Here is an 11,034-nt window from a genome sequence, read left to right on the forward strand (position 1 = left end):
CTAGTGCCAAAAAATGGTTGAGAAGGTTCCAAGAGGTTTTGCAGCATCTGTTGGTCATTGTTTCCTTTGTTATAGGAAGTGCACAAGTTCTCAGTATGATGGCAAGAGGGATTTCTGCCGAGTCTGACAAATGCTATCAAACAATGGTAAAAACAATGAAAACTCTGTGGTCTTAAGAGTGTCATTTACTAATTTTGCATTAGTTTGTGTAGCAGCCATTTCATTTCAGCTTTCTGTAGAATGCCCTTATTATGTGCTCTAGTAAAGCATATTTGGGGTTTTTCGTCATATTCAGCTGTTTAATATTGGCAATAAAGAATAAAACCTATTGTTCTGAGAAGACTATGTGGCAGAAAGGTGTAGTAGGTTTGGAGAGTTTTATTGCAAGAAGTACTTCAGTACTCTGACATTTCTGTTTTAATAAGAATGTACTTAACACTACATATGAGTTTGTGAGAACTTGATTGAAGAATAGGATTGCAAGTAATTGTTAGAACAGATATACAGTTGAATATACAATTGTAGGTATACAATTAGATTTTCTCTGGTTGTGTATAGGATTGATGTGCAAATAACAAATTTAAACTAGTAGAATGAAAAAAACTTCACTTGAAAAGCTCTTCTGTATTACCTTAGCTTAAATATAAAAGATATGCCTCCACTTAGTCACATTCCCTTTATTGCTTCTACTTAGTCCTTGGCCTCTTATCTCTCTTAGGTGCACTGTTTTTTCTTCTAATGATCATGATTCCTTTCAAGCACTTAACGATGAAAATTCTGTATTTTGTAGTTAGAATTTCTCCTGCAGTCCTTTAGCGACTGCTTGTATAGTCAAGGGCCAAAAACACAATAGAGGTAAAACAAATTCTCATTAACCTCAAACAGCTAAGAGAGCAAGGTAGGACCAGATTCTGTCTTGTGCCTATCAACAAAGGATTGTGTACTTCCATCACACTTTTCCAGTTTCACTGAAACGTATGCTTTTAGCATTTGTTCTACATTTAAAAGTTGTGCTGACATAGCAGTGTTACAGAAAGGAGTGGGTTTGAACACTGTTTTGCACAGTTGTGCTTGCAAGTCTTTGCTAAGAACTGCTTCCAGTTTAACTCTCAAATTCTTCTGCTATGTTGGCAGTTCGTCCCAAATTTTGACAGCCGCAGCTTACATGGTTGCAAAGGAAAGTTTGACAGCATGACCTGAATGTAACTGCAGTTAATCTGTCCGAGCTTCTGCTAACCTGGGTGGAAAGTACCTGATACATCTCTGTAAGAGTGTCACATGCAAGTGGCCGCTGCTGGGAGGGGAGGCCTGCTGGCATCGTTTCCTGTGGGCGTCACAAGGAGATGAGAAGCAGGAAGCTGGACCCACCTATCCCGTCATACACCTTAGCTTTTCTACAGAGTATTTAAGAAAACCCTACTGCTCTCACAGACTGCAGGACAAACCCAATGTGATACTACAGCTACAGACAGAAGGAAGGTGAACACCATGGTGCTTGGCACCCGTCTACTAAAAGCAACTAATCAAAATTCAGTGTCTCATTGATCACTATAATAAGGGGGAAGGAGGAAGTGGTGCTAGAGCCAGGTAGTAGCTTCTGTGCCCAGAAGGAATCAAATAAAATGATGAAAATAAAAACCACACAAGCTGCTTACAAATTCAAGGCATCTGGTAGGCTTGATCTCTTGAATTGTTCTTGTGGGCAGGCTACCCAATCTTCTAAGTAAGGATTACTTTTCCTATGTCACTTTTTTTTTTTTTTAAACATCTTTACTGTCTCTCTTTTAATAATCTTTATACCTTAAGCCCTCAGAACTCTCGGTGGACCTACTTATTTCTTTCTCTGGAGGCAACATTGCTGTGTTGTCATTTTTAAAACCCCTTGTATTTGAACTGTATTTGTTTCTGTGGAGAAACTTCATTCTTACCTGCATCTTGAAGAGCTGTAGTGATACACAGAGCTTCAAAGCAGGTTAACCTGACCTTTATCAGCATGAGGTTTGGCTAGGAGGAGGGGAACGTTTTGTTTGTGAAAAAACAATGTTCTGTCCCAGCGTGCGAGAAGAAGAGAAATGGGAGAAGATAAGGCCACATTATGAAGCCTTTAGAACAATGTAATACTCCCCTTAACCCCTAGACTTTTATCCTATGGCCCAGCAGTAGTGGAGTCTCTCTGAACATGCAATTTTGCCATTTCTGATTTTATCAGTGACCCCAACCTAGAGCTTCAAGACCACAGCAATGAAGAGGACCCACAGCATACAGAGTAGCATACTTGCTGTGCACCAGCAGAATAGGTCTGCCTCTGAAAAGAAGCGTGGCATTTGTGTTTTAGTTACTTGAAATTCAAAATGCTAGTGCAAAGTGTGTGACTTATGAGGGACCTTCTGACAAGCAGAAGATGGAACTTTGCTATGACAGCAAAAATGCAACAATCGTAAAGGTGTATCAAGTAATTTTACAACACTCCATTTCATATTTCATCCCAGAGAATGATGATACTTCCTTTTCACTGTCGTAAGTGTGCTAGGTCCAAAAGTGTCCTTTCTTGTACTTCTGTGATTGAGTATGCTTTACTCCATGCGATAGTTGTTTACAACACACCAGTCTTCTACTGGTTGAAAACACATTTATTCCAGACAATGGTGCCAGTGCTTATCAGTTCGTATTGGCCATTTGAAAACAAAAGCCAGACAAGAAGGCTTCTGTTTTCAGTGGCTGGTCAGGATAGTACTGGAAGTCACTTCTTGGTGCTTTTCACCCTATACTAGGTTACAGCTGTCAGCGCTCAGGGTCCTCTTTCATTCAGAACTGCCTTCCTGGAAGTAGCGTCTTGGTAAGACTCCATCTGGGGCTAATTCTGGCACTGGCCTACCTCCGTTTCACAAACTGTGCAGTGATGATGTTCCAGGGAGGTTTTCATAGTGAGTCATTAGAGCCCTAGAAATACAGTTAAAACAGACGAACTTGTCAAAACGAGTCATATCTTTGAAGTGGTGATTGCTATTTTGAGTGACTATTTTACATTACACTTACCAGGACACCCAGGAACCCGTCCGTGGTGTGTAAACTTCCCCGCTGATCTCCATTCCCACCGCGCAACTAGGCAGGGCAGCTGTATTACCCGTATCACTGAACGGCACCTTCCTCTTCCCCAGATCATGTTACTGGGCGTACACAGCACCAGGTCGGGAGGAAGTGGCTGTGGGTGTCTATGAAACGTTGCCTCAGGAAAAGGATGTCATTGCTCTCAGTGGCCAGCCCTCAGAAGCAGACTGGACATCCGGTGCCTCTGCCTTGGAAGGAGCTGGAAATGGGACAGACACAGCAAAGGCAACTGAAACTGTGCCAAGTGTGTGCAGGGAAGAAAGGCAGGGTTAAGGACATGCTGGTCATAGTCACTCCCATGGAGGATGGGCTTGGAGGACAGGAGGTGGTCAACACGAGGAACAACTGGACTTGCACACACAGAGAAAGCGATCTCAGAAAAGAAATGAGAAAGCTGCAGCATGGGAAAAGTCAGCAGTAGCTGGATGAGGCTGCTTTTGTGATCCAAAGGGGCAGAAGGGAGCTGGAATTGCGGAGGAGGAAGTCAGCAAGGAAGCAAAAGCACTGGAGCAAGTATATTTGCCGTGAGAGTAAAGGGCAAGAGGGAAGCACAGTTCGTCAGAAAAAGGAACCGTGTGCTTAAAGGAAGAAGGAAAAAGACGCAACAGGGATGGGGAGAACAGATTGCTGTGAAATTACAGTTTGTTACAGCGTTAACGTAAGTTAACCAAAGTTGTACATTCCCGCCAGCATTCGTGTGCACTCCCATCACCACACACACCCCAAACACTGCTTAGTTTACTACAGCTACCTTCGGTGCTCCAAGGCCCCAAGAAGAAATCAAAGGAAATGATAAGAGAATGATAAGAGAAAAAATTGGAGGATGTGAAACAGATACACAAGTAAAGGAAATTATAAACGGAAGGAGAATAGGAGGGTGGAGGAGGAAGGCAAAGTCTGGTGAGCTGAATATGCTGGAATAATGCTGTTTTTCAAATAGACCTCATTTGAGAGCAGCTCTTTCAGGTTTTGGTCTCTGAATGGCTGGAGCTGTTCCAGTTGTTATGCAGGGAGATATTACAGTATCTGCTCCAGCCACAAAGAAACAGTTAAGATCAGTGTAAACTGTTGCAAGAGTACAAGCAAGAGTCTGCTTGTGACAGCTACAAACGGATAAAATTGTCCTTGTTTGGCTACTAATTGAGGGGAAAGGGAAAAAAAATCAGACTGTAACCCTTTTCAGGGCACTAATTTTCTCTTTTTTTTTTTTTTTCCTTGTTGGACATTAACTGCATTTGTCTGCAGTTACTCAACAGATAAAGAGGAGTTCATTTTTCAGTACTGTATGTTCAGCATTTTTACAGGAAATACTGAAATTGGAAAAACAAAGCTGTCTTATAGGTTTTGCAACTCACTGATGATAACTCTAGTGGAGTTTCTGTTGAATACTTTAATTTTTTCAGTCTGCAAGTTCATATTTGGTGTCAAAGGGAAAAACTCACAATTACCACTTCAGGTATGCCAGGTTTAAAGGCAGTTATATTTAAATCAAGTTTAGCTGGAGAAACATCCACCTGCTCCTTGAGGAGAGGCATAACTTGTATTTAAAGTTGCCACATAAAATTCAGGAAGTTACTCTGTCCTCGTTTCCTTACTGTCCCTCCTCCAAACTGAAGACCTGTAATGAGGAGCTGGTTGGAAATACCCCTGTGGAACCGAGAGCAGTTTGAACAACGCCCACGTGATGTGACTGAAATGCTTGTTTTGAAGCTATCAGTCTTAGACATCGAGCTAGGTTTCAGCTGGAGCCCTGCCTGCCTCCCTGGCACAGTGCCCCAGAACCACAGACCCAACCATACGCCTGCATGCCCTGGGCCTGGGCCAGGCTGCCCAGAATGCCCCTGGCTCCACGGCTCTGAGGCGGACCCACCAAGCTGGGGGTGGCAGCATTTCATCGTCAGCTGCCAGCACCGACTCTGCCTACGGTCCTGGGAGTTCAGCTTTGCGGCTGGCTGAAGCTGATCGAACTGGAAGCTGTGGATAGATTCAGTTGCCTGGTTTGTTTCCACAGCAGCACCTTTCTGCCACTGCCTCCACACACAGCTGGGGATGTGCACTTTACAGGTCAGGCTGAAAACTAATCCGGTCGGACCCCAACTCTGCCCTGCCCCCAAATGCACAAGGACACAGTCGGCTCAGCAGTCCCTTGCGAAGAAAGAGAAAGCAAAAGGTAGGATGTTTTGGCTGGCAGTCCGCAGTTAGACCTGCTTCAGTGGTGGTCCAGCTGCAGCCTGCATGGCCAGCCTGTGGCTGTCCGTTAGCCACTAGTGGCTCCTGCCAGTACTAAAGTGTTTCACCAAGCAGGCAGGTCCACAGCACATAATATCTAAACTAAAAATAAAATACGCTGCTATTTATTTCAGTACTTGGTGTTTCTTACGTTTGAATTTGCTTTTGAGAAGCCCTGTCAGAGAAACAATTAAATGAATTTAAATAAATCTCACAAAAGCTTTTAATTTCAACGGGGAATAGATTCCCCCTGCTCCCATACATGAACTCTCCTGGGCTATCATTTTGAAAAATAACCCTTCATGGCTAAATGAAATATTGGACAAGAGAATGGCAGAATGCCAGCCCTCTTTATTTCATGATATTATAATAATAATGATCTCATATGATATTATTACCCTGTTTTATACTCATTTTGGCCTTTTCCCTTTTTCCACAGAACATCTCCTTTGTCATTCATTGATTTTCTTCTTGTAATAGCATTACCCTGAAACACAGGCTAGACTGAGGGTGATGCACATAACCACCCAAGAAGACAGAGCAATCACATTCACCCACGGTGCTGTTCAATGTAATATCTGACATGTTCACTGAAAGCTGTACCTCCTCTATCTCCGTTGTGGGCTCTAAAATAAGCAGAAACCATGAGCTCGGGGAGTCTGAGCTAAAAGGGACAGGAGGCAGAGGAAGTGAGAAACTGAGAACTACCACACACATTTACCTTCTTCCCTGCCATCCATATCTGAGCAGGCATTAGGACACCAGGCTAAATCGCTCTTAGAATAGACCCAGTACAGATGGTTTCATACAGCACCTGAATTTGGCTCTGGGAAGTGGTAAGAATTAAAACCTGAATCTCACGTAATTTTCATCATCGACTGAAGCTTTAACAAAAACCAGACCGTCGCTAATCATATTGAGCATTTATTGGGGAAATGTTCCTCAACCAGTTCCATTTCCCTGTTCAGGCAACTTTGCTCGTGGTACATAACACTGTATAGAAATAGCATACATGACATTATACGCACATAAAAATTGCTCTAAATATGAAGCACTTGCTAATCTTGTGTGGACATTGTGCTAAAAGTGGTGTATCCGTCAAAAGGAAACCAAAATCCATTTCATGCAAGCTCATCAAGAAAACATACACAATATGCAACCATTTCACAGCTGCCAAAAGAGATCAGTCTAATTTCTTTTTTTAGCTAGAAGGGGAAATCTAACCAGGCAAAGCTGTTGAGAGCCAAGAAGGCTATCAAAAAAAAAAATAATGTAGAAACAATTCAGAATTTCATCCAAAGGCAGAAGAGTTTGTCAGAGCAGTGCGTGCACTGGGCTAAGTGAAATAGTGTGGCTGCATGTGGGGCATGTCAACTATGGGTTTGCTGGAGTATTATTTGTAACCCTGGGAATTACAGCTATAGGAATCATTTCAGGCACTTCTGTTTCTGGTATTCCTCTGTCCTTTTCTATCTTCCCCCCAGCTCTGTCCCTTTCTCAGCCCTCCCCCACACAACAACTGACTGCCAGCTGGCAATACTTTTCTTTGTCTCTCTGCAAAGACCATTAGATCCAAGCATGTCTCGATGAATTTGAGGATATCATCTGCTTGTGCATACTGAGTAATCAACAACTTCCATAGGACAACCACTTTCACTTAGCTTCATTCTCTTAAGGATATCTCAGAAATGGCATGAGTTGTTTAAATGTTTTAAATCAGCACCAAGCGAAGCCTTCCCACTTTTCTCCCCACCTGTCCCCAACCAGCATGCCATGAGAAACCCCTTCAGCCATAAGAGAGGCCAGATGCTGAAATCATTTGGGAAAAAAACACGTGGGTTCAGACGGTGGGCAGGGTGGCTGGGTGACTCTGACCGGGTCACTGGTTCCCCCTCAGCAGCAGGGTCACCAAGCAGAGCGGGCCAGGCGCAGGCTCCTCGAGGGGCACCACGTCAGCTGTCAGACAAAAGATGTGACTCAGATACACCTAGGAATCGGCATTTTTCCTCTCTAGGAGAGTGCAGTTAATGGCTCTCTCCGGGAAGTGACTCCATCCGGCTTTGGTTCCCAATGCAAGTCGCCCCAGCAGACACTGTGGAGATGTGCTTACATTTTAATCTTGTCTGCGGTCCAGTCACTCCTGAGGCCCGCGTGGCATCCAGCCACTCAGTTAACCTCTCGAGACCCCAGTCACTGCCTCTGAAAAGGGTGAAGTGTCCCTAGCTAGGTATTCCTCAGATAAAAGGAGTGGTGTTATTATAATTACTACAGTGCCATTCTGCTGTGAATGGATTCCTTGTGCTCGGTTACCTACCGCAAATTTAATCTGTGGGCATAACAGGCTTCTCTCCGTGTTTTCACAGCCTGGCTCTTCAAAGTAAAGCCCTTTGTTCCCAGCTAGGAGGATAAATGGGTTTTAGCTTCATTTTCTCAGAGGGAAGCTTATGTGATTGCGCTGTCTGTCATCTGTCTATGCCGATAAGTTTTTAACTGCCACAGCCAATTATAATTATTTCCAAAGAAAAACATCGCCAGAGGCAGACATCTCCATGATAATTATATTTCTATGGATTTTGTGAAAGAAGGCAGCAGACTGGGTCGGGGATGGGGATGGGGGGGAGGAGGGAGAGGACAGAGAGCAAGACCACAGTGTCCCGCGAAGGGAATCTGGGAGACCTCGGCTGTCCCCGCGCTGGCCACGAGCAGCCAGCCTGCAGAGCCTGCGGGCACTGCAGTGTTGGGCGACATGAGTGTCCCTCTGAACGTCCCACAGGGAGTGCCACCCGCCGGGCGCACCTTCACAGGGGACGTCCTCTGTGTTGCGGAGGGAGAGCAGGCACAGGCCGTCTTTGTGCTGACTCTGATGGAAGGAAAAGATCTGGGTGTTCTGGAGCAGGCACCGGCACTGTTTTTGCCCTCGAATTGTACTTGCGGGTGGCAGAACTTGTACGGCAGATGGGGTGGGCTGGCCGGTGCCCCCAGGGAGGACTGGTTTGCTCGATACGGTTGGAATATGCTCTGTGCTGTAACTAGCTGAACATGCTCAGTGACGGCATTGCTAATAAAATGTGGTGGGCAATGCGTGTTCTGTGCTCAGAGACCTGCTAATACACTCATGACAGCCGCTAAGGCCAGGTTTGCATATTTAGGTGACGGAGCCATGAAGATCCACAGAGCCTAATTCTCTCTGAAATCAGAAGGGACTATGACTTACACTGCATCAGAAGTCAGGTCTTTAAACAGCTTTAAAGCTATCAACCTTCCTTCTCTAATACCCTAGAACAACTGACCCTCTCTCTCAGCAAATCCTGACTGAAATGAGAGGTTTCTGGTACTGCCTTTGAGGACAGAGTAGAAAATTATAGTTTTGGCACAACGTAACCATTCCCTGGAATCAAACACGTTGTTTCCCCATTACATAATATTCTTGGGTGTGTCACAATGCCTAGGGTGGAAGACCATGTTCACCACCGAGATAACATAACATATAATTTCTATAAACTCACTGATAATCTGACCCACATCTCCGGGAGCCTCGTTTCAGCAGAGGGCAGCTGCAGGTAACACCGCAGACAGTTGCTCTGTTGCCATCGGTCCGCCACAGGTGAAGCTGCTGGTCTGCAAAGGGAACCTCACGTGCCTTGGGCACGCAGTAAGAAGTACGGGTAAGAGCCAGGGAAGTGTGGTTGTGGAAGAAGCACCATTTCCCTAAAAGCATTTTGAAGTGGATGAAAAATGACTGCATATTAGCCATATCAAACAACTGTGAAAGGTTTACACTTATTCACAGCATTCCTTTATTTTTGACTAGGTGTGCAGCAACTGTTCCTGAAAGTGAATTCAGGCTTTGGTCTTTTGTAATGCTTAGAAGCCCATTAATATTTATAAATGTCACTTTAATCCCTTTTTTGCCCTCTTGCCCAGGCAGGATCTCTCATAAGAAAATTTTGTTGCCTTTTTTCTTTTTTTTTTTTTTTTTTGACAAACTGTGGTAAGTTCATGGCTGAGCTTGTTCTAAAAATGTCATGTTCTGTAGAGCTGTGATGTATAGCTTTGGTAGCCTGCCTCTGCCCCCAAGATGGTTCTGAGTTAGATCTTAGGCCTGGAGGAAAGGACATGGAGCCTATTCTCAGCCCTGCCACTGGCTGATTATGCGACTTTAGTCAGTTCATTTAACCTCAGCATGCTTTGGTTTCCAGATCAAAGAAAAAAGAAGGGGTAACATCCTCCTTTGTGACTGCTTTGCGGTGCTGGAAGAACAAAGTATCACCTATGATGTTGCTATTGTACTGTGATTTCTGGATGCAGATGGTTTCTGTGAGTGTTGTGACACGGGGCAACACTTATGTCGAGCGAGCCCATGAACACAGAGGTCAGGCCACTGCTGAGGGAGACAGCTCTCACAGCCAGTTTGACAAATCTATCTACAGATACCCTTTGCTTTAGGCACGCAGGCTTTTATGTCACTCTTCAGGATTTTCCTGCCAGCAAGGGCCGTTGCTGCCTCCTGTGCACTGTTTTGTGTGTGTGCTTCATGCCTGTAGCAGCTTCAGTTGCTGCACACAGATAACGGATGATCAATGGCACTCCAAAGAGCTGTAAACCAGCATAAAATGGCAGATTGGTGCCTAGTAATGGCAGTAAAATAGCTGCCTAATTTAAAGAGGAAAACTGTGCCTCGCAAGTCATAAATGAGGGACTCATGCACAGTTTTCAAAATACATGAATTATTGCTGTAGGGGCACTTGGGCCCACTACGCAAGTTCGAGATGGGGCTGGCTTTTCACAGCTTTCGAGGTGTTCCTGTGGCAAGCTGTTAGAGCATGCGGGGTTTGCTTTGCACACCTAGCTTGGAAAGGAGAGCAGAACTGCCTAACATTTCTCTCAGTAGGAATCCAGAGCCTCTGAGCTGCCTTGTGCTGCATAATCCAGTTTCCTGAAATTCTCAGCAAGGAGAGGCATCGCTGACCTCTCTCAGCAGCAGCAAGCAGAGCACACCTAGCTAGACGGCATAGCTCCCTCCAGAAAACCAGGGAAACTGCATGCACGGAGAGTTATTTTGGGGGGATTTGTGAAACCCAGCTCAGTAGTATAGGAGGCAGCACCTGCCTTAAAGCAGCACCCTCTCACGCAAGACTCCTGGCTGCATGAGATTTCCAGCGAGCTCTGTTTTGCTCGGAGGCGAGCGTGGGTGCGTTACGCGCTACCTTAGCAACAGACGCATGCTGCAGCTGTAGCCTTCTGCTCTCTGCAGCAAGAGGAGAGCATCCCCACAGCTTTCTGACAGGCGACATGCTGCGCGGCTCTCCACAGAGCTGTCACTGTCCCCAGCGCCTGCCTGCGGCTCGCAGCATCCTGGCACTTGGTCCGGGCACAGATGCGAGAGCTACAGCTCAAACAGACACGCCTGCCCCGCTGGCTTCCACTCGAGCCCGCTTCTTCAGGCCTCCAGAGAACATCATCTGAGTCACTTTGGCAGGAGCGGGATCAGCTGCTTCGCGCCATCCCCCTCCACCGGTTCTGGAGTCAGATGGCTCCCGCTGCTCAAGGCTTTTTACTAACGTCGAGTGCCGGAGGGTGTCTGCGCGCTTTATGGGATTTCGGGAGAAAACAAACAGAGTAGGCAGGGCACGGGTAATCACTTCAAGAGGGCTGGGGGAACACTTCAAGAGAGTCAGAAAGGGGAAGGGGGGTGGA

General features: G+C 45.5%; 1 long non-coding RNA gene across 1 annotated transcript; it reads right to left on the reverse strand.

The window, feature by feature from the left end:
- Window positions 1-462: 462 nt before the first annotated feature.
- LOC106039141 (uncharacterized) lies at window positions 463-9,292 on the reverse strand. The gene is made up of 3 exons (XR_001209075.3): window positions 8,844-9,292; window positions 3,037-3,307; window positions 463-2,940 (listed from the first exon to the last, which is right to left on the reverse strand). It is a non-coding gene; the product is annotated as an uncharacterized lncRNA (long non-coding RNA).
- Between the last annotated feature and the right edge of the window lie 1,742 nt (window positions 9,293-11,034).

The sequence above is a fragment of the Anser cygnoides genome, chromosome 1 (assembly GCF_040182565.1).
Source record: "Anser cygnoides isolate HZ-2024a breed goose chromosome 1, Taihu_goose_T2T_genome, whole genome shotgun sequence".
Classification (NCBI taxonomy): Eukaryota; Metazoa; Chordata; class Aves; order Anseriformes; family Anatidae; genus Anser; species Anser cygnoides.